A 27,681-nucleotide genomic window follows, 5' to 3' on the forward strand; every position below is an offset into this window, starting at 1 on the left:
TGAAACACTTCCTTATTCAGCTGAGAATTCACAGCTCCGAAGCTAAGACTGGCTGGTTTGATTTTTTACAGATTGTTATAACACCAAATTTTGCTGCTGTGATAGAAAACAGGCACATTCCTAGATGTGCACCTGCCTTCTTTTCTCCTTCTTTCTTTCTCTCTTTTGCCCTCTCTCCATTTTTTCCTTTGTTTTGTTTTGTTTGTTGGTTGTGGGGCTTGAACTCTGGGCCTGAGCACTGTCCCTCAGCTCTTCAGCTAAATCAAGGCCAGCTTTCTACCACTTGAGCCTACAGCACCACTTCTGGTTTTCTAGTCGTTTATTGGAGAAAAGAGTATCAAGGAAAGCCAGGTGCCAGTGGCTCATGCCTGTAATCCTTCTCAGGAGGCTGAGATCTGAGGATCGAGGTTCAAAGCCAGCCTGGGCAGGAGAGACCGTGAGACTCCTATCTCCAATAAACCACCAGAAAACCGGAAGTGGCGCAGTAGCTCAAGTGGTAGAGTGCTCGCCTTGAGCTGAAGAGCTGAGGGATAGCGCCCAGGCCCAGAGTTCAAGCCCCATGACTGACAAAAAAAAAAAAAAAGATTGTTGCTTTGTATGTCCCTCCCCCACAGTATAACCCCTGCTTTCACTATATTTGATGTCAGTATAACTTGTGGAGGAGATGGGGAAAAACCAGTTGTTTAAGGATACAGGTGGACCTGTTGCAACAATGAGAAGTACTAGTTGTCATGTCCAAAACGAGCTTTACAATGTCGGTGGGGGGGGAGGGGGAAGAGGGAGAAGGAGAAGGATTGGGATTGGGGGGGAGGGGGAAGGCTGGGAAGGGATGTGAAGGGTAAACAAAGGAGGAGGATACAATGCTTGGTAAGAAATGTACGCGTAATCCTGCCCATGTAATTGTAACCCCTCTGTACAGTATGTTCACAAATAAAATTAAATTAAATTTTAAAAAAAAAAAGAGTCTCAAGGACTTTCCTACTTGCGCTGGCTTTGAACCATGATTCTCAGCTCTCAGCCTCCTGAGTAGCTAGGATTACAGGCATGAGCCACCATCGCCCGGCTTCCTTTATTTCTTATTTGGCAGAGGTCAAATTTATCATTTTAAACAACTTTTAAGGAGTACCAATCTGGAGTATTAAGTATATTTATGTTAGTTTTTCTTTGTTTTGTTTTGTTTGTTTTTGTGATGGAGACTCAAACCTAGAGCCTCATGAGTGCTAGGCAAGCACTTTATGAGAGCTGAACCTTCAGCCTGTTACAGAACTTTTGAATCATCCCAATTTGAGACTGTATCCATTAAACAATAACTCTCCATTTCCCCTGCCCTGTTATAAGTTCTCATTCTAGTTCTCTCTAGGGCAACCACTAAAAATAATTTTTTAAATTAATTGATATGCTAGGAAGTAGAGAATATGGAATGATGTATAATGTCCAATTAAAACCCACAAGGGCGTCAAGCACCAGTAGCTCAGTATATACCACTGAGCTACTTGGAAGGTATGGATGGGAAAGATTGTGGTTTCAGACCATCCTTGGTGGAGTGGGAAGATAGTTCTTGAGACCTCATCCTTAAGATTTGAAGAAAAACTATTCTGGCAGGGTGCTGGTGGCTCACACCTGTAATCCTAACCACTCAGGAAACTGAGTTCTGAGAATCATAGTTCAAAGCCAGCCCAGGCAGAAAAGTCCGTGAGACTCTTATCTCCAATAAACTACTAAAAACTAGAAGTGGTGCTGTGGCTCAAGTGGTAGAGTGCTTGCCTTGAGCTGAAGAGCTGAGGGAGATCACCCAGGCCCAGAGTTCAAGCCCCACAACCAACAAAAAAAAAAAAAGAAAAGAAAAGAAAAACTATTCTGGAGAATAAATAAAAATTAACAAAGAAAATTGGAACGGCACCTTTTACCTCATTCATTTAAAACCAAATAAGACAAGGAGAAGAGGTGACATAAGTGCATAATACAAGGGGGCACTAAGACCAAAAAATAATCATATCCTCAGCAGACATCACCCAAAGAGATCACAACAGACAGCAAGTAATGGGGGAATGGGTATATTTTTTATCTTAATTGTAGTGATAATTTCCTAAGTTCACACACATACAAACTTACCAAATTATACACCTTAAATTAAGGGTATATTTTATTCTATACTAATTACACTTCAACATAGACATTTGAGATATGAAAGTAACCTACTTAGAGAATAATGCTTCTGTAATTTATGATATACCCGTGAGGCAAAATAGTTTATAATAAATTATCAGGAATAGGAAGAGTCTGAAAAAAAATTGAGAAATTTTTCTGATGTAGGGATAAATAAATGGAAGAAGCAACTATAAGATTCTAGACATGCTAAAAATTTTGAACAAACATGTATGGGTAGGCAAGCCTAGGAAAGCATATTCCAAATGAAATATCTCCTTTAAGGGTGTGGAATACTGGCCAGGGGTGGCTCATGCCTGTAAAACTAGCTATGTGAGAAGTAGAGATCAGGAGGACTACTATTTGAAACTAAACTGGGCAAAAAGTAAGACCCATTTCAACAAACAAGCCAAGCATAATGGTGGTTTTATTTTTTGTTGTTTTTTTGTTTTGTTTTGTTTTGGTCAGTCATGAGGCCTGAACTCTGGGCCTGGGTGCTGTCCCTCAGCTCTTCAGCTCAAGGCTAGTGCACTCTACTTTTGGCTTTTTCTGCTTATATGGTGCTGAGGAATCAAACCCAGGGCCTCATACCTGTGAGGCAAGCACTCTACCACTGAGCCACCTTCCCAGCCCCTTGATGGTGGTTTGTACTTATAATCCAAGCGACTTGGAGGCCTACATAGAAGGATCATAAAGGATAAATGTGAAGGATATGTGAAGAATAACTAAGAAAAAAAGGAGGGTGAGCAGGTATGTGGCTGAGGTACTTATCAAGCAAGTGCAAGCAAGGCCTTCAGTTCAAATCACAGTACTGCCATAAAAAGGGGGAGAAGAGTACCTGGATTAAGTTCTCCATGTTTTCTGCTATTTTGCTACTTTTTCTTTATATTTATCCTTTCAGTCCTTTTGTTTTTCCATTCAGTCCATTATACAGATTCTCCAGTGGTCAGGCCTCTTCAACAGCAGCAACATAAATCCTGGATCTGTCTAAAGTATGTGGTTCCTGATGCGGGGTTCCTGGTGCCAGGCTTGAGTCAGAAATGGCCAGGTCTCTTGTGGAATTTCAGAGCTCTTCAGCACATGTCAATGCTAAAAACAGGGATCGCCCACCTGAGCCATCTTACCAGCATCATAATTACTTCCTTGGTAGTCCTTCCCTTTTCTGTCACCTTCCTGGTTCAGCCACCTCTGCGGCTGACTCACAGGAAGCTCCAGTTTTCATTGCCCCTGCTGCTCACACACCTTTGAACAGAATTTCACAAGTCTCCCTTACCTTGACAGCATCCACTGATGGGAAAGGTACTGTGGCTGGTATCAGCTACAAAGGCGCTCCCCAGATCATCCATCTCTCTCCTGATCATCCATCTCTCTCCCTCCAGCTCCATGTGTTGTCTTTCACAAAGAAGCCGTTTGGAGAAACATGCTTGTATTTGTTCTTAGGTGTCACACAGCCAAGGAGGCAATTTTTCAAGGAGACGGGCTTTGCAGAGCCAGAGCACAGCAATGAGGAAAAAAGGGGCATCTTTATCAGACCCTTATCTCCAAGGATCCATTTCACCAGCCGCAGTAGTCTCACTCTGCCCCTTTGCAGGACATCTTCAAGGGCAAGCTGCTGTTGGCATGCTAGGAATAATGTGCAAACCACAGGATTATCATACACAGGAGAGAGAGAGAGCAAGGTAGGTAGAGAGGCAGTACCCCATTCAGCTGGATGGGGTGTGGAAGGTGAGGTTCTCACATCCTGATCAGGCAGCCAGACGTCTACTACATGTTTCTTGTGTGAGCAATAAAGCAGAAAGGTCACAGCCACCAAAGGGAATCTGTTTTGTTCTCATAACTCCATGTTGCTCCCATGGCCACCCTCCACCAGGGACCCCCCTGATTATCAGAAAAACTTCACCCCTGACCTTATCTGAAAGTGCAGGATTGTCAGAAGGATACCCCTACCACAAATCCCCAACAGGACAGGACAAAGACATTCCAAAGAAGGATCTCATCAAAACCTAAAACTCCCACACACCCTGCTCAGTGTTACAGGGAGTCCAGCTGCAGCCATGATTAAAACCTGTCTATTCTGATCTGCTGAGGTCTTTGCCTTCTTTCTCTCCTTGCGTCCACTTGATCTTTCCTAACACTCATGACTCAGTTTCCTGACCAGGAACAGTGTTCCCTGGAAGACTCTTGTCTTTGTAAGGGATGCCCTCTCTCTCTCCCTCTCTCTCTTCCTTTCTTCTCTCTCTCCTCCTCCCTTCCCCTCTTGTTTTTTCTTCCTTCCTAGAGGCTGTCTGAGAGCCACTGGATCCCTCCCGCTTACTATAGCTGAACAGCGGCTGGAATGTGACCCAGCGCCCTTGAACCTAACAGCCTCACTGCCACATAAGGGAAGCTTGACCTTGACGTAGGACTATATTGACTTGACTGATAAACTCAGTTGTTAGACCACTGGGAACTTCCCTCTTTCTTTCCCCTCTCTGACAATACTCTTCTCCAGACCTCCAGTTCAGAGGCTATTTGCCACTAAATCCATTGTTCTACTTTTCCTTCTGCTACCTGACTTCAATCAAAAACTCTGTGCCAGAGCCATTCCCTGCTTTGTCTTTTGACAGCTAAACAACCTTAATTCTTGCATCGGTCAGGAGAAGAATTCAGACAAGATGCAAATATAAGTAACGATAATAGGAACGTTTACTAGAAGAGAAATTGATGGAATGTTGCTTCCTGCAACTTGGAACAGCATGACCAGATACCAGAGCAGAAGAAATGAGAACAAACACAGAGTACAACAAGTAGGAACCAGGGGGTTCAAGGCTCACTGGCTCTTGAACACCGAGTTCCCATAAGCAAGCTTACTTATTTAGTTTAACACAGGGAAGGTTGCCATAGGTATGTGCAGAAAACAAAATATCAATCTATTTTGTTATTACAATCATTGACATGAAACAGTTTGTGTACATATTGAATAATGGCTCCCTTACTGTTTTGGGGAATGAAGACTGCAACTCAGACATAACTTAGACAACTATCCTACTTTATCTGTTTTGACCTTTCCAGGGTCTAGTTCTTAGCCTTTTGAGTACTGACAGTGCAGCCTTCCTACCTCTTAACCCTTTCTTAACCTCTTCCAATCTCTAACCCTACAGCTCAGCTTCCGAGTTCCCTACAACAGAAAAAGGTAGGAATTTAGCTTATGTCTGTCTCTTGGCCATCTCCTGCACCCTTCCTTTGTTACAGAGGTTGGCTTTGGGTTCAAAATGAGAGAACTGGATGGCCTTCTGATTGATAGGTCTCCTTTCTGTGTCCTGTAAGATTTAGTACTCAGTCCTTATTTCCTCATTCTTTTTTCCTTTTTAATTTCTCATTCTTCTTTCATTCTTTCTTATTATCTTCTTCTTTCAGACTATCTGCCCTTTATTCTCTTTCTTCTGTAGCTACCTGCCCCCACTTTGTTGTCACTAGGAGGTTTGTTTAATCTGTCATAGGCCATAAATTCCCTGAACACCTGTTCACTTTTCCATTCTTTTTTTATATATCTATATCTATCTATCTATATCTATCTATCTATCCATCTATCTATATTTGCCACTTCTGGGGCTTGAACTAAGGGCTTGGGCACTGTCCCTGAGCTTCTTTTGCTTAAGTGCACTCTACCACTCGAGCCACAGCACCATTTCTGGCTTTTTCTGTTTATGTGGTACTGAGCAGTCCAACCCAGAGCTTCATGCATGCGAGGCAAGCACTCTACCACCAAGCCACATTCTCAGCCCTTCCATTCTTTTTTCTTTGCTCCAATGTCTTTCTATGCCTTTATCCCTTTTGTAGCCCCTTTCCCATTTTGTTATCAGGTAGGCTTTGGTTTAATAGTTTAACTTACTACCTCCAAGTTGTATAAGCTTCAGTTCCCTGCCTGCATTTGTAATAACCCCTTAACATCATTTGGGGTTTTTGCTGAAATGTAGACTCCAATTCAGTAGGTTTGGCCAACTGTAGCTGGTCATGAGGTCACACTGTAGAGTGAGGATCCAGAGCTGTACTGTGTGGTTTGGTGCCCACAGCTGTGTAGCTATTGAGCATGTGAAACATGGCCAGTGTTACTGCATACAAGAGCCACTGTTTTGCTCAAGGCCCCAACAGATCTGAGGAAAAATTGAAATAGAGCCACCCATGCTGAAGTTCCTTGTCACCAAATCCAAACTAAGTTGTCATCTGACCTTTAGGAAGTTGAGAAAGTCAAATTTCCTGAACAGGCTTGTTTCTATGTGCATTGATGGGAATCTACTTGGTTCTCATGATTCAATATTGCTCCTGTGGCTTGGCCCAATGACTATTTTTCCACCAGGAGATCTTCCCCAAATTCTCCAGTCCAGTCTCCAGGCCAGAATTTTATTTTAAATATGAAATTCCACTTCCCCACCCTTTCAGGTGATAGGTGTTTGAGAGATGGGGTAAGAGACTTGCTCAAACAATTAAGCTCCTAGAGCCAGACCTGTGCCACCAACTCTCAAAACTCTTTGAATGTTCCGTCTATCAGGGACCCTGTCCCCCACCCATCCCATACTTACGTGCCTCTACTCTTGCTCCCATTATGCCATGCCTCTTGTCTCCTGACTCTCCTTAAGTCAATATGGCATTCCTCTTCAACTTTCCATTAAAAGTTCATCTGGTCTGTTGAGATTATTTTCTGCTAACAGGCATTACATATAGAAAATAATATGATGTTAACCTATTGTTTTTCCATTGCTTGGTGTTAGATTATTTTAGACTTTGCCAGAAAACCATACAGACATCCAGGTACTGAGAACAAAGAAAGGTTTATTGCCAGGAAAGGGGCCAGCAAGACCCCTTCTCACAAGGGAGAAGTGAGAAGAAGCACCAACTATTATCTGAGGTAACCTGTCTAACCTAGAAGGTTTAGGAGGGGCTAGATGTGGGTAGGAGGCAGAGATCCTGGTTTGGACATGTGGACCAGGGGCTTCATCATGGTGGACTAAGATTTATGGTCACTCTAAGGGGTGGGCTCCTGTTGCCTTCTATGGTGGTAGCTGCCACAGAGAAGTGCCATCCCAAGGTAGAGGGGGTTGGCAGCTGATTATTTGCTTGTTGATTATTTACTGCCTTGGGCCTATGATTTGCCTGTGGAAAGGGAAAGGATTTTACTAAACTATGGGAAGGGAGCTCTTTGGGCTAACACTTGGTCTCCCTGTCCCCACCTTATAAGGAAAGTGATTTTGAAATGACCAATAAGCTTTTTGTTGTTTCTTCCTTTTTCAGTCTTTCTCTATAAAACCAGCATGGTCTGCTTGGCATTTATGGAATGAAGTTTTGACCAATCCTAGAATTGCAATTAAGACCAGTTAGGATCTTTAAACAAGGTTGGGAGCTCATGTGGCTGAGTCCTTGGCTAGCATGTTAGAAACCCAGAGCCTGATTCCCAACACTGGGGGGATCAGGAAGGAAAGAAAAGAAACAAATAAACAAATGAAAAGAAACAAAATCAATAATAAAAGGAACGACCCAGCTATGGCTAGCAGTTGCCAGTGTTTTACACGAATTCCCTCTTCGAGTCTCACCAAGTCCATGATGTAAGTGTTATTAGTAGTATTAGTATTGCTGATAGCAGATTAGAGGTCAGATAGCTGAAACAAGGTGTCTATAGCTAGCAAGTGAAATAGCTTAGAATTAAGCTTCAGAAAGTTGTGCATGCCATTCTCATGGTAACCTACCACCATGGAGCAGACACTGAAACCAAGTTCTGCCATTGTTAAGATTATCCTAACCAGATAACTTTTGAGTAAGATTACCCATTGTCAGATAACTTTTCCACTTTCTTTTTCTTAGCTTCTTGGCTCCTGCTCATTCATTCATTCATCGCGCTCTTTCTTCCCTCCTTTTTTCCTCCTTTCCTTCCTTCCTCCTTCTCTTCTCTTACTTTTCTTCCATTCTTTTTACTTAAATTAAGCTGGGATCTTGCTATGTTGCCCAAGCTGGCAACTTCCCAAGAAACTGATAGCACAGGTATGCTGTCCCTAACTCTTGCTATTTGATCACATCTACTTGTACCATGTCTTGCCTCCTGGCTTCTAGGTACCCTTGGTGCTTCTCAGCTTCTATTCCACAAGCAGGGCCTGTTAATATCTATTCATGCAGTACTCTGCATTGGCTGACCCGTGAACGGATGCTGTGTGTCAGAGCTGAGTGTTTTGCTAGAGACTCAGCCATCTGGCACTAAGCACCAGAACCCACCCATAAAGGAGGACTGTGCTTAGCTTGAGATAAGCTGAGAGTGGCAGCTGCCTTAGCAGTGGGACCTTGGAGAAGCTATTCAGCTTCTCTAAGCTTCTGTTCCCTTCTCTGGAGATAATAATGGAACATGTCTCACAGAAATGCATCAGGAAGAGGAGAGGATGCGTATAAATCACCAGGTCCTGTGTCTGGCACAGGGTAAACGCATTGTAAGTGCTAGCTATTACTGATATTGATTGCATTTTTTTCTCTGTTGGCCAGAACTAAACTGCTGACCCAAAAGAACAGGTGCATTGCCATAGAAACTCTCTAAAACCAAGGTGTTTTCCATCTTTTAAAATATAAAACCTATTGCAATGAAAGCAGCAGTCCATTCCTGAGTTGGGAGCTAGGGCAGGGCCAGCTCTGGATTCAGGCAAGAGGTCCATTGTCTGCAGAGATTGTTTCTTTGCTGTTCAGTCTTTCAAAATAGTTCAGGCTGGCCTCAAACTCAAAATTCTGCCTCTGCCTCCCATGCTGGGATTATACCACACCTAACTCAAATTTTGCTCTTTGGTTTTTGTTTGTGGTACTGGGAATCAAAGCTTGCACAAGCTAGGCAAGCTCTCTTAACACTGAGCTAAATCCTAGACTTTGGGTGGGGATGTGTGTGTGTGTGTGTGTGTGTGTGTGTGTGTGTGTGTGTGTGTGTGTAGTTTGGAATCAGTGTCTCACACTTGTTAAGCAGGCATTCTATCACTTAAGCCCCGCTCCCTGCCCTTTTTACTTGTTTCAAGTAGGTTCTCAAATTTTTGCTTTGGTGGCCTGAACTATGATCCTACTTCTTTATATACTCCATGTAGCCTGGGTAACAGGACCATCCCACTACACACAGTCCTTTGTTGACATCAGCTAGCCTTAAGCTGAAGAGTTCAGGGACAGTGCCCAGGCCCAGAGTTCAAGCCCCACAATTGACAAAAAAAAGAAAGAGAAAGAAAGGAAAGAAAGAAGGATGGAAGAAAGGAAAGAGGAAAAAAGAAAAGAAAAAGGAAATATTAGCTGGGCACTGGTAGCCCATGCTTATAATTCTAGCCACTCTGGAAGCTGAGATCTGAGGGAAGAATTGATCCCCTACCCTGTTTTCCCAGGTGCATACAGATACAAGCAAGCCACCAAAGATAAGTGCAGACTGTCAGACTCAGGCAGGGCAAGCTACCTTATGCCTGGCTGTAAGCATTCCTTTGTGGGCCCAATTGAAAAACGCCCCACCCCCACCTCCCTAGACCTAAAGGCTTTTTCATTAACCTCTGCCTCCGTGCTCAGAGCTCATAAAACCCCATTCCTGAACCCAGCTCTTGGCACAGTCTCCAAGCCGGAGGGAAGACTGTGCCCCTGGCTGTTATGTTTCAATAAACAGTCCTTGTGGGTGGAAGATCGAGTCGGGCCAGTTTCCTTCCTTTCTCCTCCATTTTCCTAACACTGAGGATCACAGTTTGAAGCCAGCCCACGCAGAAAAGTTCCCATGAGACTCTAATCTCCCAAACTGGAAGTAGTACTATGGCTCAAGTGATAAAGTTCTAGATTTTGAGCATAAAGAGGGTCAGGGACAGCAACAAGGCCCTGAGCTCAAGCCCCACAGCCAACCAAAAAGAAAACAAAAGAAAAAGAAATTTTTATTTTGGTTTATGGTTTCAGAGGTTTCAGTTCATGCTGCTTGATTCTGTCTGTTTGGGCCCTGGATGACACAGTGAATCTCAGTAGCAGGAGTGTGTTGTCTCTTCAACCCCTGTGTGGGAGCCAAGAAGCAAACAAGGAACAAAGTCCTTTTAGGACACACTAACTTCCTCACTGCTCTGGCTTTTACCTCTTAAAGACTGTACCAACTCCTGATTGTGTACAGGCCGGCAACCAAACCTTTCACACAAGAGACTATGGAGATATTTAAGATTCAAACCGGCCTGGCACTGGTGACTCACACCTGTAATCCTAGCTATGCAGAGGCTGAGATCTGAGGATCATGGATCAAAGCCAGACAGGGGAGGAAAGTCCATGAGATTCTTATCTCCAATAAACCACTAGAAAATGGGAAGTGCCTCTGTGGCTCAAGGGGTAGAGCGCTTGCCTTGAGCTGAAGAGCTTAGGGACAGTGCCCACGCCCAGAGTTCAAGCCCCACGACCGAGACACACACACACATACACACACACACACACATAAAGGTCAAACCATCACCAAGTTAATTCCCCTATGCTGCAGGGTTTATTTTCAAGACCTTCAGCAGGGACCTGAAATCAGAGATACTACCAAACCTTATCCATGCTCTGCTTTCTATGCAGCTGCTATAGTTTGGGCAAGGGTCCCCCCAGAGGCCCATGTGTTGAAGGCTTAGTTCACAACCTCTGGCATTACTGAACAGTTATGGAACACAGAAGAAGTGGGACCTAGTGAGAAGTTTCAGGTCACAGTAGGGGAAGTGATACAAGAGGACAATAGGGCCTCACCCCTTCAGTCATGAGGGGATACACGAGGACAATGAGGCCTCACCCCTCCTTTTTCTTTGCCACCTAGCCATGAGATCAACCGGCTTCCCACTGTGCACGTCGGCTATAAGGTCCAGGCACAAAGCAGAAGATTCCCTTAATCCTTGATGTAAATGTCTGAAGCTACAGACAAAAATAAATTTTTCCTTTTTTAAGCATTGATTTATCTCAGGTCTTCAGTATAATGTAATGACAATAAATATAATATTTACCTATGGTGAAATTAATCAATAGGCACAGTACAAGATTAAACAACAGCTAATAAAGAAATAGAGCACCTATAACAGTATGCTGTAATAAAAGGTATTTTAAACTTATAAATTGTTTATTTCTAGAATGAACCATTTAATATTTTTGGACCATAGTTGACTGAGGGTAACACTGCATCATGGATAAGAGGGCAATACTGTAGATTTTTTTTTGATTCATTAATGGTATATCTGATCACATTTGAGTGACTTTTTCCTAGGGTAGGGTAGAGGTATCAAGCAGATATTCTGCCCCTCGGCTACACCCTCTCCAACCAGTCCAGAACAATCTGTTAAAAGCAAATTATTACTCTGAAAGTATGTTTTTTAAGTAAATGACTAAAAAAGACTAAAGAAGTGTTTATTTCTGTTCATCACACAATTATTCCTGGAAATAATTTTGCTATGTGGAGGAAGAGGTGTTAAAATTGCATTCTAGTAGTAAATATGTGTAAAAATGTGCCACTGTTTGAAGTGACTGCAAAGCAAATCCAGCATGAGCTCCTCACTCTGCTGTCAGAAGGGAAAGCTGCCAGAGGCATATGCCAGTCAACAGCACAGAGAACCTGTAAAAGTCTCCAAGCATTTGGAGGACCACTTTTCCCCTTGCCTGTGTCCAAGGAAACTGAAATAGATAAAGTTTTTCATCTTTTTTTTTTTTTTTTTTTTGTCCGTTGTGGGGCTTTGAACTCCGGGTCTGGGCACTGTCCCTCAACTCTTTAGCTCAAGGCTAGCACTCTACCACTTGAGCCACAGTGCCACTTCCGGTTTTCTGGTGGTTTATTGGAGATAGGCTCACGGTCTCTCCTGCCCGGGCTGGCTTTGAACCTCGATCCTCAGATCTCAGCCTCCTGAGTAGCTAGGATTACAGGCGTGAGCCACCAGTGCCCGGCAGCCCTTTTCTTTTATAGATTGGTAGCAACTCACTATCAGACACCATGAGTTCACATCATTTAAATGGTCATCACCCACTCACCACACCCCTGAGGTACCAGCAAAATCATGTTGCCATAGAGTTCAAGATGTTTGTTATCAGCTTCTTTTCTTTTCTTTTTCTTCAGGGCGGAGGAGGGAGTTTATGGGAGAAGGGGAAGTTGCTGGTCCTGGGGCTTGAACTCAGGGTCTGAGCACTTGACCACTGTCCTTGAGCATTTTTGTTCAAAGCTGGCACTCCACAATTTGAACCACAGGTATACTTCCAATTTTTTTTTATTTTGTTTTGTTTTGAATTTTTTTTTGGGGGGTAGTTATTTGAGTTTCACAGACTTTCCTGCACATAGTGGCTTTGAATTACAATCCTCAGATCTCAGCCTCTAAATTGATAGGAATACAGGCCTGAGCCACTGGTGCCCAGTTCAGCTTCTTTTCTTGTCACAGACTGGCCCAAGTTCTCTGTCCAGTCTCTAGCAAAGACTTATGGCCCAAAACACATCACATTATAGACTAGATTTTAAATGTCCCCTAAAAGCTCATGTGGTGAAGACTTGGTCCTCATCTGATGATGCTGACAGAAAATGGTGAAGTCTTTAAGAGGTGACTGAGGTATTGGGGGCTGTTGTGGTTTGAACATGAAATAATGCCTGAAGACTCATTTTCTGAAGGCTTGGTCAATGCAGTATTCAGAGGTGGGGCTTGGGAGAAGTAACTGGATCAGAAAGATTGATCCACTGATGGATTCATAACTAGATGGATTATTGAGAGATGGTGAAAAGTGAAGAAGGGGGAAATTGGTGAGGAAGTAGTCACTGAAGGTATGCATTCCTTTGAAGAGTGTTTCATGTCTCCAGGCTCTTCCTCTCGCTGTCAAGCTCACAAGCTTGGCCATTTGGGTCTTCTCTTACCTGGCCCATCTGTCCTCCCACTGAGCAACATCCTCCAATTGTACTTCATCGGTAAGAAAAGATTAAGTGTCAGGGTCTGGGAAGGTGGTTCAGTGGTCGAGTGCTTGCCTCGCATGCATGAGGCCCTGGGTTCCATTCCTCAGCACAGAAAAAGCTGTGGCTCAAGTGGTAGAGCACTAGCCTTGAGCTGAAGAGTTCAGGCTCAAGCCCCACAACTGACAAAAGAAAAAAAAAAAAAAGATAAATTTCACCACCATGTGCCAGATCTTCCTGCTTAATTCTCAACAAGTTTTGGCCAACTTGCTGGGTGCTGGTGGCTCACGCCTGTAATCCTAGCTACTCAGGAAGCTGAGATCTGAGGATCACGGTTCAAAGCCAGCCTGGGCAAGAAAGTCCGCAAAACTCTTATCTCCAATAAACCACCAGAAAACCAGAAGTGGTGCTGTGGCTTAAGTGGTAGAGCACTTGCTTTGAGCTGAAGAGCTAAGGGACAGTGCCCAGGCCCAGAGTTCAAGCCCCACAACCAACAAAAACAAAATAAAACAAAACAAAAATAACTTGGCCAGCTCATAAGAGGGCCTGGAGGACACATAGCCATCACTGGACTAAGCACACCTCTGGGTTGAGGCCCAAAGGTGATGTTGCCATCACTGAGATCTGTCCTCCCAACACACAGAATGGCTTCTCATTGATGCTGCTGGAGAATGAACCATTTCTTCTGTACTGGTAAAGCATCAAAAGTACCAGGAAACTTTATAGATGGGGGAAACAATGCAAGCATGAAAAGACGAGAAACTTATACTGTAGGATGAATGTCCTGATGGGTGTCTGTGACAAGCTTTGAGTTAAATCTCATTGTCAGCAGTGAGCCCCAGCTTTCTGAGAACTGGCTTTCTCATTCTCTTAGAATGACACCTTCTTGGGGCTGGGAAGGTGGCTCAGTGATAGAGCGCTTGCCTTGCATGCCTGAGGCCCTGGGTTCGATTCCTCAGCACCACATAAACAAAAAGAAAAAAGCCGGAAGTAGTGCTGAGGCTCAAGTGGTAGAGTGCTAGCCTTGAGCTGAAGAGCTGAGGGACAGCGCCCAGGCCCAGAGTTCAGGCCAAGAATGACACCTCCTTGCCTCCCTCCAAAGTTCTTTGAGAGCATTATACGATACCAGAGGCAGAAAGACTTTAAAAACCATAAACAGCTATACAAATCATTATGTACCACTCAATTCCTAGCCCAAACATGGACTATGAACAGACTAGGTAAGAACATTTTTTCAAGGTATATATATATATATATATATATATATATATATATATATATATATATATATATGTACTGAACTCTTTCAGATGTGGATTTTTTCAGCAATGTCTACTGCCCACACTCCAACCTCATGCTACTTGTATATTCCCAAAGTTCTGGTAACACAGAATTCTGCTTGTCTTTGTGAGTGTGTTAAAATTGGTGTTTTCAGGGAGAACAATAGAGAACCAGTGCTGTCTGTTTGGCATTCTTGCTGTGATTTTTTTCAGGCTGCTGCTGTCTATATGAAAACAACGTATTTAGAAAGCAAATGCATTCTGGTGCCTTATTAATTCCTTTCTTCTCTCTAATTTTCATGGAAAGGAGGCCAATATAAAACAGCATGGCAATCAGATTTCAGTTGTAATGATACAATAAAGCTTTTTTGACAGTAAATGGGTATTTAAATAATCATGAAAGCAGCAGCTGGCTTCTTTCTCTCCCTTGGTCCAATTAGGTGCTGTTTTCTCAGCAAAGAAATATAGCAAAGAAAATTCAAAGGCAATCACACCTTTATCCTCCCTGTGTCAAAAGTTTGTGTGAGAGATGACTATTCATCATCTAGGAAATAGCACATTCAGTTTTCTGTCTCATCTGACACCATTCAGAGAAAGGTTGTTAGCTTTGAGCAGCAACCTTATTTCATTCCTGGTGTGTAAGTGAAAGTGTTTCTCTTATAGGATTGGAGAGAATCAGAAGTGCAGGGATAGGCAGATGCTGTCAGCAACCAAGGCTGGTAGAAAGCACAAGACAGCACAACTTAGTGTGAATGGGCTGAATGGTCACCTCTCAGCTGTTATAGGGAGAGACACTCTGTAAATAATCTACTTGCACACAGTTCATTGCCTTCAACCCGGTAACATCCCCTGTCCCCAGTGTATAACATTTACTGGGCACCTTGTATATGTCTAGCCTGGTACTAGATATTATGGAATTCAGAAGACTGGAATCTGCACAGTGGTGTGTAGTTTGCACAGTATTTCTTCCCTTTGATGTCACATTTTTATTTTCATATATATATATTCATACATATATATATATATATATACATATTCAACCATATTCACTTTCCTTCATGCTCTTCATTTTTCATCTCTCCCTCTAACAGAATGTTTCATTTTATTTGTCTGTTTGTTTTTGCTGGTCCTAGGGCTTGAACTCAGGGCCTGGGTGCTCTCTCTGAGCTTTTTTGCTCAAAGTTAGTGCTCTACCACTTGAACTTCAAATCCACTTTTGGTCTTTTTTTTGTGACAAATTGAAATGAGTTTCTCAGACTTACCTGCTTAGGCTGGCTTTGAACCATGATTCTCAAATCTCAGCCTCTTGAGTAGTTTAGGATTACAGGTGTGAGCCACGGGTACCCTGCCAAAATTTGTTTTATATTCCTGTCATTGACCTTTTAGTGTATATTAGGTGAGCAAAGGGTTTCAGCATGGTATTTCACACATGCATAGATTATACTTTAACCAAATTAATTCCCTTTATTGCTTTGTCTTTCCTTGCTCTTGCCCCTCTGTTATTCAACAGTTTTCAGATTCTCTATGTCATCTTCACACGTAGACATGATCTATTTCAATATTATTTACCCTTCAAATACTTCCATAGTTACAATCATTTTTTTTCTCTCTGGATAGGTATATGTGTATTTTATCTTTTGGCCTCCCAATAATCCTGAGGGTTAGGAAAGAATGTGGAAATTATTTCCCTGAAAAAGAATAATAAGATCTCATAAGAATAGTAACTGCTCAAATTTACTGAGCACTTACCAGAATTCCCATAGCTGCTAGCCATTGGTGTCTCACACCCATAATCCTAGCTCCTCTTGAGGCTGAGATTTGAGGATCATGGTTTTCAAACCATAACAAGAGTTGGCAGAGAAGTCCATGAAGCTCTTACCTCCAATTAACCAGCAAAAAGCTGGAAGTGGGTTGAAGGCATGGCTCAGTTGGTATATCACTAGCCAATAAGCAAAAGTGTCAGGTACAAAGAAGCTGGAGGTAAAGGTGTAGCTCAAATGGTAGAGTACCAGTCTTGAATGAAAAAAGCTAAGAGGAATGCAAGGCCCTGAGTTCGAGCCACAGTACTAGCACACATACACATACACCAAATAAAAATAAACAAAAAAACCCTAAAAGTAAAAATCCCCATAACCACCTAATAGGGCAATACTTATAGTCTACAATTTCAGATAAGAAAATCAAGACTCAGAGAGGTTAAGTAAGTTTTCAAGTTGACACCAAGAGGGCATGGCAAAGCCAAGGCTCCAGGCCAGCTGATGCAGTGGCCACAGTCCTGTGAATCACTGAGCTGTATTGCCTGGGCCTCATCCTTAGACATCCCCTCCATGACATACAACAGGAATTTAGAGCTTTCCATGGACCAGGAATAGCTCTAGGCCCTGAAGAAGCATTTCTTCACTCAGAACACTTCAGTATTTTCTGGATATTTCCTACAGGACAAGTACTCCTTTGTCCTGGGGCTGTATTAATAAGCAAACAAATCAGGCCTTCCCAGGGCTTACAATCACTGGGGCAGGCACAGAATAAATAAGATGCATTTAAGACTTGAAGAAGTAATATGGTATGTTAGAAAATAGTAAAGCTCAATAAGAGAAGAAAACTTGAGCATAGTGCTGGGTCCAAGGCTAGTTAAGTGCTTTACCACTGAGTTAACACTGACTACTATGACACATAGTTAAGTAGGGTGATCAAGACAGGTCTCATTGAGAAAGTGGCATACAAACCCCCAAACTGAAGCAATGAAGAAGCAGATATACTGTCACCTAATAGGGAGCCAGCTCCCTGGGGAGTCTTGACCTCCAGGCTCCCAGGGGCCTCCTGGGCCACTGGAAACCTTGACCTTAGCACAGAGTGAGATGAAAAAGACTAGAAGGCTTCTGGGTGGAAGAACACTCTGACTGTGGCTGCTTCTTTGAGAAATGGACTCTCAGGAGGGACGCAGGGAGCCAGTTTAGAGACTACCACAACTATCCAGATAGGAGACATCATTTGCTTGGGCACAGCTGTGGCAGTGGAGATGGTAAGAAGTGATTAGATTTTGCATGCATTCAAATGTAGAGTCACACTGTGGGCACCCAATTATTAAACTGATTAAAGAGAGCTGCATTCATCTCATAGGAACAAAGCACAAGAACTCTTGAATAGTGATTTAAAATACTGGGAAACAGCACTAGCTAGGAATGACCCAACAGGAAGCATTACAGAAAAGAATGCATTTTTTGTCTGTATTCCTTATCTCATTAAATTCATTCAATGTATTCATTCAAAGGAAGCAAGCCTCACTGGCAAAGCCACAACACTTATCACTTATTGTACCATGATTGTAGTCCACAAACTAACAGCACTATAGAAGTTCCATTTTAATCCATTGGAAAGTATAAACAAGAAGAGAAAGAGAAGCAACAGAATGCAGGTACGGATGAACTGCTCTCAATTCCTACAACTATAGACATTGTGTGATTATGAGAATCCAAAGGAGATTTTTTTTCTCATAGACTGCATACTAAAATGAAAATTCAGGCCGGGTGCTGGTGGCTCACGCCTGTAATCCTAGCTACTCAGGAGGCTGAGATCTGAGGATCACGGTTCAAAGCCAGCCCGGGCAGGAGAGACCATGAGAATCCTATCTCCAATAAACCACCAGAAAACCGGAAGTGGTGCTGTAGCTCAAGTGGTAGAGCGCTCGCCTTGAGCTGAAGAGCTGAAGGACAGCGCCCAGGCCCAGAGTTCAAGCCCCACGACCGACAAATAAAATAAAATAAAATAAAAAATGAAAATTCAGGGGGAAAAAACTGAACAGGATTAGCATCCTTGTCTCCTGAGAGGAAGATGAGAGGTTCAGAGTGAGAAAGGTAATGGCCCTTGGCTTGTTGCTTTTATTCTCTAGGAGACTACACAAAAAGTGTTTGGCTGTTAGAAAGGGTGGCTCCTCATCTGACCTTTCACTTTGGTTGTGTGTGAGCAGGACATGAGCATGAACTTTATGTGCTGACCAACTTCTGCATGCCAGCACTCTGCTGTTTGCCTCACTCACCTTCATGTGCAGTTCACAGTCCTTTCACTCAGCTGGACAGGCACAATCAGTGCTCACAGATAAATGAAGGTTCTGTTGACTGCTGGCTGCTGGCTGAGAATCTTGTGGCAATATCACCTTCCCCTCAATAGAGCTCACTTTTTTTTTTTTGGTAGTCCTGAGATGTGGAACTCAAGGCAATGAGCTTGCTAGGCAGGCAATCTACCTCTTGAGCCATACTGTAAACTTTCGTTGCCTTTGTTGTTTTCCAGTGAAGCATGTATGCCCAGTCCAATCTTGATCATTATCTGCCTATTTTCACTTCCCATATAGATAGGATGACAGACATGTGTGTCATCATGTTTAATGACTGACTGAGATAAGGTCTCAAGTTCATACCCAACTAACCTCAAAACTCATTCCTTCCTCTGCCTCCTGCTTTGCTAAGATTATAGTTGTATGCCTCAGTATCCAGTTTGGAGTTTACTCTTTTGTCTGGGCCTGAACTCTGGGCCTGGGCACTGTCCCTTAGCTCTTCAGCTCAAGGCTGACACTCTACCACTTGAGCCACAGCGCCACTTCCAGCCTTTTCCGCTTATATGATGCTGAGGAATCGAACCCAGGGCCTCATGCATAGAAGACAAGCAAGCACTCTACCACTGAGCCACCTTCCCAGCTCTGGAGTTTACTCTTAAAAATGGGCTCTGGGCTCTGACACCAGGTTATGTTCTGAGTGTCTGAAAACTACTTTAGATATCTACCATCCTGCTTGGCTGGCTTAAAATTGTACAGCTAATGTCAGACTCCCACTTGAGGAAGCAGATAAGCATTTTCTATGAGAAAACTGCTGTGGATAAATTTCTAACCTTCTTCCTTTCAAAATATATTTAGACAATGAAACTATTCTTGTTAGTCGACGTTAATCTTTCTGGAAGCTCTAGCCACTAAGAGACAAGTAATGAAATAAGTGAGCACCATTATAATTATTTATAAGAATCTTTAGACATATAAAGGTTCAGTAACGAACCATCTCGAAACAAATCACATCATTCCCAGATTAGCAAAATCACAGAAATTAGCAAAAAGAACATTTATTATTATATTATATTTATATCAAAAACTGTGATCAGAAGAGAGGGAAAGTTTGGAGAATCCTATGTCCAAGAATAAAAATGGAGGCTTAAGAACTAAGACTTCCTTATTTTTTAACTATCTTGAAAGGAAATCAGGTGCTGTTGACTAAGGGCCAATGGTTTAAGAACCATGGGTATATGATCAGCTTCCTTCCATCATTAAAGCTGCACAATGATGTTTCATGTCTTATACACTTACACACACACACATACATACACACAGATTAGTGACAAAATTTTAATAAGTGCCTAGAAGCCTGCTTTTATAAGCAATAATAGTGAAATGCCAGGCACCAGTGGCTCATGCCTGTATTCCTAGCTACTCAGGAGGCTGAGATCTGATGATCACGGTTCAAAGCCAGCCCAGGCAGCAAAGTCCATGAGACTCTTATCTCCAATAAACCACCAGAAAACTGGAAGTGGCACTGTGGCTCAAGTGATAGAGCTCTCACCTTGAGCTGAAGAGCTGAGGGAGTGTGCCCAGGCCCAAAGTTCAAGTCCCACACTGACAAAAAAAAAAAAGTGAAATGATCATTGTCCTCAAAGGTTTGAAAACCCCCTAAGGGACACCATAGATGGTAGACTGAGATTGTTGTGGGCTGAGTTAGGACAACCATACCAAGTGGAAAGAAAGCACCTGACCTTTGTTTGGGGAAGTTCAACAGCCTGGCAGGAGGCAGGGTTGCCACCTGACTCATCTCAAAGATTAGAATGATTTCCTTTTTGATTTCAAAATATCTCCCCTACAGCTTCCAATACATGAATCTTTATAAGTGTGTTTGAATCTAAGATTGCTTTATGCAAAGCTCAGCCCCTTCCCCTGTTGTCATGGAAACAGCACTGTGTTCTTGAGTTAGGGCATGCTTACTTCTTATGAGCCCACGCTCAAACACACACACACAGCGCATACTAACATAATCCCCAGGAAATGTGGAGTTGTGCCTTCTCCTTCTGTGTTCTTTTTTTTTTTTTTTTTTTTTTTTTTTTTTTTGGAGGGCTTGAACTATGGGTTTGGGTGTTTTGCCTGTAGCTATGCTCAAGGTGAGTGCTCTACCACTTGAGCCACAGCACTACTTGGGGTTTTCTAGTGGTTTATAAGAGTCTCACGGACTTTCCTGCCGAGTCTAGCTTTGAATTGTGATCCTCAAATCTCAGCCTCCTGAGTAGCTAGGATTACAGGTGTGAGCCACTGGCGCCCAGCTACTTCTGTGTTCTTTATATTTCTAAAAAGATACATTTGTAGCCAACATTTTGCTGATGGCTACTAACCAATAATTATCTATAATATCTTTTGTTTTATCATCAGAAATAAAGATTTGGGAGTTTTCTTTAACACAATTTCTTCTGGAAGTGAAATAAATCATTATTTGTTCCTTTACTTAGCTTCAATTTTTCTCCCATTCCTTTTATATATATATATTTTTTGGGGGGGGGTCCGGTCGTGGGGCCTGAACTCTGGGCCCGGGTACTGTCCCTCAGCTTTTCAGCTCAAGGCTAGCACTCTACCACTTGAGCCGCAGCGCCACTTCCGGCTTTTTTCTTTTTGCTTATGTGGTGCTGAGGAATGGAACCCAGGGCCTCATGCATGCAAGGCAAGCGCTCTACCACTGAGCCACCTTCCCTGCCCCTTTCTCCCATTCCTTAAGCAAACAAACTAAGACCTCAATAGCTAAAATTTAATTTTAAAAGAAACCAGACTCTAAGGGGTAGTTCAGCAGCAAAGTAGTTGTTTACCATGGCAAGGCCTGGATTCAATCCCCAGCCTTGCCAAATTCAAAAAACAAAAAAAGCAAAAGAAGCCTATTTCCAATTATAGTTGATTTCTTTGACTGGTTTGACAAATTTTGCATATTTCATTTTCTTAACTATTGTCAATCTAAAATATTATTTTTAAATGGAAAAATAGCAATTTCTTGGGAGTGCACTAATAAATCACAAGTTTATATAAGTGTGAGACTAATGGTTGTCTGGATCAGTCTTCAATCTACGTAAAGCAGAAGAAACTAAAGGAAACTTAGACGCAGAAAAATAATTAAATTCAACAAATTTTTCCTGGGAACCAGCTATCTGACCTTATGTGACCCATTTCCCTTGAGAATTCACTCCAGCTATGTGGAGAAGGTCATGGTCACTGATCAGGTCATAAGGGACCAGAGAGTCAAGAAACAGACTTTGGAATTCACCGTGTCAGTTGTGGGCTTTCCCTTCCTTCAATTGGGCCATGCAATCTAACCTCAGCTCCAAGACACTATGGCTGTCATTTAATTTCAGCGCTAGGCTCAATTGAACTCCAGAGCTGATTAGGTAGTCAGCCTTGGCAATTCCCTAAGTCTAGGAAATGACTCAGCCCCATCTTGGGGATGGCCTGACATCCTCAGGCTTCTCATCAGGATAGCACAGTCTCTGCCCACTGCTTGGCTCAGATGAAGTGGGGCTCCTACCAAAAAGTACTCTTCTTATACCTTCCCTTCTCTTTTTGCCTTCTTTAAATCTACCCTTTGTCAGTCCTTCACTAAGCCTAGCCACTAGGTTCGTTCATTCCACATTATCCATGGTCTGTCTTTTCTAGTAAAAGTCAACGTTCTTTTTTCCTAAGACAGAGTTTCACTAGATAGGCCAGGCTGGCCTTGAACTTACAATCCTCCTGTTTCAGCCTCCTGCATGCTGAGGTAACAGATATGTATGTACCATCCACGTTTTCAATCTACTGCTCTTAAATTATAACAGTATTTTATTTTTCTTTTATTTACTTTATGTTTCATCATGACAACCTTTTTAATCTTGCCCATGTAATTGTAACCCCTCTGTACAGTATGTTCACAAAAAATTAAAATTAAAAAATAAAACTTTTTGCCTTTTCAGATTCTTGCTAAAAAAAAAACATTTTTAGTATCATCAATTTATTGTACAAGGGGGTTGCATTTAGACCCGGACATATATACATAGGATGAACCTTGATTAGACCTACCCTCTTCATCACTCTCCCTTTTCCTAACACCCCTTTTTCTATTTCAATTTCCTTTTTTTGGGGGGGAGTCCATTGTGGGACTTGAACTCTGGGCCTGCTGTCCCTGAGCTCTTCAGCTCTTCAGCTCTACCACTTGAGCCACAGTGCCATTTCTGGTTTTCTGGTGGTTAATTGGAGATAAGAGTCTCACAGACTTTAACCTGATATTTTTCTTTTTCTTTTCTTTTTTTCTATTTCAACTACCAAATAGTCTACAATTTGTTTCTCATGACTTACCCTCTGGAGTGGTTTGCTTGGGGAAATTCCTAGACGTCATTACCAAGCTTGGAACTGTCTGGTTTTGGCAGATGACCAGGGCTGCTGCCTGCAAACAGAGCTCTCGCTTCCACTCAGCACTCCACCAACTCTTCGTTCTCTAAGTTCCCATCGTATACTACTGTCCAGCATGCAGGAATGCAAAGGTTACTGTGGGGCACACTCAGGTGAAAGTATCTGAAGAGGAGGCAAAGGTGGGGACTGCAGGCACTGACAGAAGCGATATGGAGAGATATTTTGAACAGGTAAGATTTGTCTTTCATCTCTCCTGGCTGTTCACCTGGCTCTTGAAAGAGAGACACCAGCAGCAGCAGAGAACATTGTCACTCTGAATTGTATCAACTGACCCACAACTGTCAAACAGGAAGGCCCTGACTCACCTTCTTTTACCAGGTATGCAAAGCATTTGGTTTTGCTGGTTAGTGGTGGAAGTTTTTAGAATATGAAGCACAATGATGTAAGGATAGATTGAGATAGGCAAATTGAGACTTGCTGCTCTCTCAGAATGAATCTTTAACAAAACAAGGACCAAAATCAAGTTTTTGCCTGTGTCTCAGTCTGTTTTCTATTGCTATAATAAGATACTGCAGCCGGGCATTGGTGGCTCATGCCTGTATTCCTAGCTACTCAGGAGACTGAGATCTGAGGATCACAGTTCAAAGCCAGCCAGGCAGGAAAATCCATGAGACTGTTATCTCAAATAAACTACTCAGAAAACTGGAAGTGGTGCTGTGGCCCAAGTGGTAGAGTACTAGCCTTGAGCTGAAGAGCCCCGCAACCCAGGCCCCACAAACGACCAAAAAAAAAAAAAAGATACTGCAGTCTGGCCACTCTATAAAGACTAGAAGTTTATTTAGTTCACACATGTGGAAGCTGAGAAGTCCAAGTACACAGTTTTAGTATCTGGTGAGGGCCTCATGATAAGTGTGACAAGGCAAAAGGCATCACAGAACAAGTCAGAACAGCTGGCCAGGGAGAGCTCACCATTGTAACAAATCTACGGCCAACATAACCCATTAATCTATGAATGAATTCAACCTTTTGTGAAGGCAGAGTCTTCCTGAGACAGTCACCTGTGAAAGGCCTCACCTTTTACCACCTACACAGATCAAACTTTGACTGTTTTTAAGGGGGAACAAACCAAATCCAAACTACAGAAGCCAGTCAAGTCCCTTCACTTGCACGGACCTCAGTTTCTCTATAGATAGACATAATCATTCTCTCTACTCCCGGTAGACACTGGAACTGCTTGATTTATAGCTAACTGTTCGTTCTCTTTTCTTTTTTACTTTCACTTTTTTGAGACAGACTCTCATTATGTATCTCAAGCTGTCCTCCCTCTTGAACAATCCTCCTGCCTCTCAATATGCTCAACCATGCCAGGCAATTTTTTGGAATCAGGAAAGCCAAATCCTTCATATATATGTCAATGGATTAATAGAAGTATAATATTTTTGATTATGTGATGTGTGATTTTATCAGCTTTCAAATTTTGTTATGCTCATTTCATACTTGAATTTTTTTTTAAAAAAATCACTTCCGGGCTGGGAATGTGGCTTAGTGGTAGAGTGTTCTCCTAGCATGCATGAAGCCTTGGGTCCAATTCCTCAGTACCACATATTCAGAAAATGCCAGAAGTGGAGCCATGGTTCATGTGATAGAGCATTAACCTTGAGCAGAAGAAGCTCAAGGACAGTGCCCAGGCCTTGAGTTCAAGCCCCAGGACTGGCAAAATAAATAAATATCACTCCCATGTGAACATTTCTCTAAAAAATTGGCTTATAGAGAACCCATATTCTTGGGAATTTAACTCATGCCATTTTTGTTATCAAGAATGATACTAGCAGTTTACAATTGCCTATTTTATTCTTCTGGTTTTACCTAAAGAATGGACAGAGCAGAGCACAATGGCACACCTTTGTGGCACCAGAACTCAAGAGTCCAAGACACCAGGATTGAGAATTCAAGGCTATTTGGAGCTACATTTCAAGAACCTAGCTCAAAAAGATAAGTAAATAATCCTACAAGAATGGATGGGGGGCTGGGAAGGTGGCTCAGTGGTAGAGCACTTGCCTTGCATGCCTGAGGCCCTGGGTTCGATTCCTCAGCACCACATAAGCAAAAAGAAAAAAGCCAGAAGTGGCGCTGTGGCTCAAGTGGTAGAGCGCTAGCCTTGGTACTAGTACCAAGAAAAAAAAATAGAATGAATGCCTGCCTGGGCAAATCATCTTCAAGTCTTTCAAAATTGGACTTTCATGCTGACTTGACTACTTCATTACAGTAAATCAAAAAATTCATTTGACCCCCTTCTAGCCTTAGTTATTTTTTTCTTTTTTTCACATAGTAGGAAAAATGCCTGGCTCTATATTTGTCTCAAGTTTGGCACAGGCTGTTGAAACTTAAGACTGTTGCCATACTACTTCCTGAGGTGGGCACCTCTGGGCAATGCAGAGATACAGGCTCAACAGAGATTTTCTACACCTACCTCTGGTCACCGGAGGCTCCAGGAGGGAGGTGCTGGCTCACAGTGCTCAGCGGCTGGCCAGGGGTAACTTCTGTAAGTTTTCTTTTGTTTGTTTTTGTCGGATTTTGGGCCTGAACTCTGGGCCTGGGTGTTGTCCCTCAGCTCTTTAGCTCAAGGCTAATGCTCTACCACTTGAGCCACAATGCCCATTTCCAGCTTTTTCTGCTTATGTGGTGCTGAGGAATCAAACCCAGGGCCTCATGCATGCGAGGAAAGCACTCTACCACTGAGCCACCTTCCCAGCCCTTTCTGTAAGGTTTTAGAGGAGAAAAGGACCACACAGAGAGGAATAAAAAGATTGACAGGAAAGTTTATTGGGGTATGCTCCCAGGAGAACTCCCTGGTTGGAATCAGAGAGGTTGCATTGAGTTTGGTTGTAGCAGAGCTTTTATAGGCAGAGTAAAAGCAGAACTTGTAGTGAGCCGGGACTGGTAGCACTTAGCTTGCTTCGCCTGTTTGAAGGGTTTTAGGCCAGTGCACTGGAAGAATGGTTGAGTCAGATGGTGTTTTTGATAGGGACCTGGTCTTTCTCTGCAGAAGCCTGTCTCCCCCCCTCCCATGGCCTGACATTTTTCCTAGCTGCTTACTTTCTCCAGTGGCCTGACAACTTCCAGAGCAGTGGCTCCTCAAAGGACCAAGTCCAATCCCTGTCCTGCATTACAAGTATCTGCCAAGCATGTGAGCGTTGTCCTCTTTTGTCTTTCTTCTGGAAGCACATTCTTCTTGTTTTGGTTTTGGTTGGGTTTTTGTTTTTTCAATGTGGTAAATTCTAAATTCTGCCTGGAAACACTGAAATAAAGGACAGTCAGTTACTTCTAGGTCTCCAGTGACTTGGTTTTGTCAGTCAATGATTAACTGACTTTGGCTTGCAGAGATAATGCTGTGTTGGAAATTTACCCATTGGATGTGAAGGGCATCAAGGTTTGCTAAGGGTTCATGGGCTGGGTGCCGGGAACTCCATGAGACTAGAAGCAGTACACTGATTCAAAATAGGAAAAATCTGAAATGGGAAAAAATAGGAAACTCATAAGATATAAATCCCTTGATTGATGTTGGGAGGGGGTGGGGGGAGAGAGGCAAAGGTTTACAAGCAAGATTTGAGTTTGAACTCAGTTTACCTGAGCACAAATTCTGCAGTCTTTTAACTTAGCTAGACTGGTTCCTCAGAGAAACTGGAAAACACATATTTCAATCTAGAATATAATTTTTGTTGTCAATGGAAGGTCATCTGTGGGCTGGGAGTTCAAGCCTGATACCAACAAAGCAAACACTAGATTTCAGAGGCCCAGGAACTCACTGCGTGCAAGAGGAGGGTTGTAAGGGAGTTGGAGGACAGATGGTTAGTCCACACTCCAGGGCCTCCTGCTGAGTTTGTAGAATCCCAAGGGGAGCTCCTGTCCAGGACCAATCAGAGGAGTTGAAGTCACACTGTGGTCTCTAGTGCATTCCAAAGCAAACTGCAAAGCAATCTGGGTAATGTCTTCTTCCTTGGTGTCCTCTGTCCTTGGCTCCCCTGCCATCTATAGGGGTAATCAACACTAATCCAACAACATAGAAACAAATGAGCCATTTGTCTTACAGATCTGTAACCAACAATCAACCCTGTATGTAGAAATTCATGGACCAGTATTTATTTCTCTCTCTTGTCTGTTTTCTCTGTGACTAAATTCTACTGTGGAAGTGACCAAATAAAGCTAATGTTCTGAATTTTTAAGTCTTCTCTGTTAAGAAATCAGTCTTTGAGCAGAACAATGGAAAAATCCCTAAGCCTGATGTTTGCAGACTAAAGGCTCTAATATAGTGGTGGGGGTGACCCGAAATCAATGAATTAGCAAACAAACCAGGGGTTTGAGTGCAGGCAAAAGATCCAAGAATATACCCTGGGAAATAGTCCTAAGTCAGTAGCACTTCCCTCAAAAGGCACCTAATCATTCATTTGCTAAATGGAGTCTTTTCTTTCTGCCTGAAGTGATGACCTTTTTTTTTCTTTCTTTTTTTTGCCAGTCCTGGGGCTTGAACTCAGAGTCTGGGCACTGTCCCTGAGCTTCTTTTGCTCAAGGCTAGCACTCTAGCACTCTACCACTTGAGCCACAGCACCATTTCTGGCTTTTTCTGTTTATGTGGTACTGAGAAATCAAACCCAGGTCTTCATGCATGCTAGGCAAGTACTCTACCACTAAGCCACATTCCCAGCCAGTAATGACCTTTTAAACCCTACACGCTGGTAGGGAACTGCACAATTCTCCAGATATTCTCCTGTTGAATAATGTTTTAACATAAAAGAGGCCAAAGAGAAGAATCCTCCCCCATGGAAGGTTCTAGAGGGTGGGGCAGAATAGAGGCCATAACCAAGCAATCCTACTGATCCTGGAGAGGTCGTCCTTGTGAATCTCCATCACAAGGACAAGGAAGGTATTGGGCC

The sequence above is a fragment of the Dipodomys ordii genome, unplaced genomic scaffold (genome assembly GCF_000151885.1).
Source record: "Dipodomys ordii isolate 6190 unplaced genomic scaffold, Dord_2.0 Scaffold205, whole genome shotgun sequence".
Lineage (NCBI taxonomy): Eukaryota > Metazoa > Chordata > Mammalia > Rodentia > Heteromyidae > Dipodomys > Dipodomys ordii.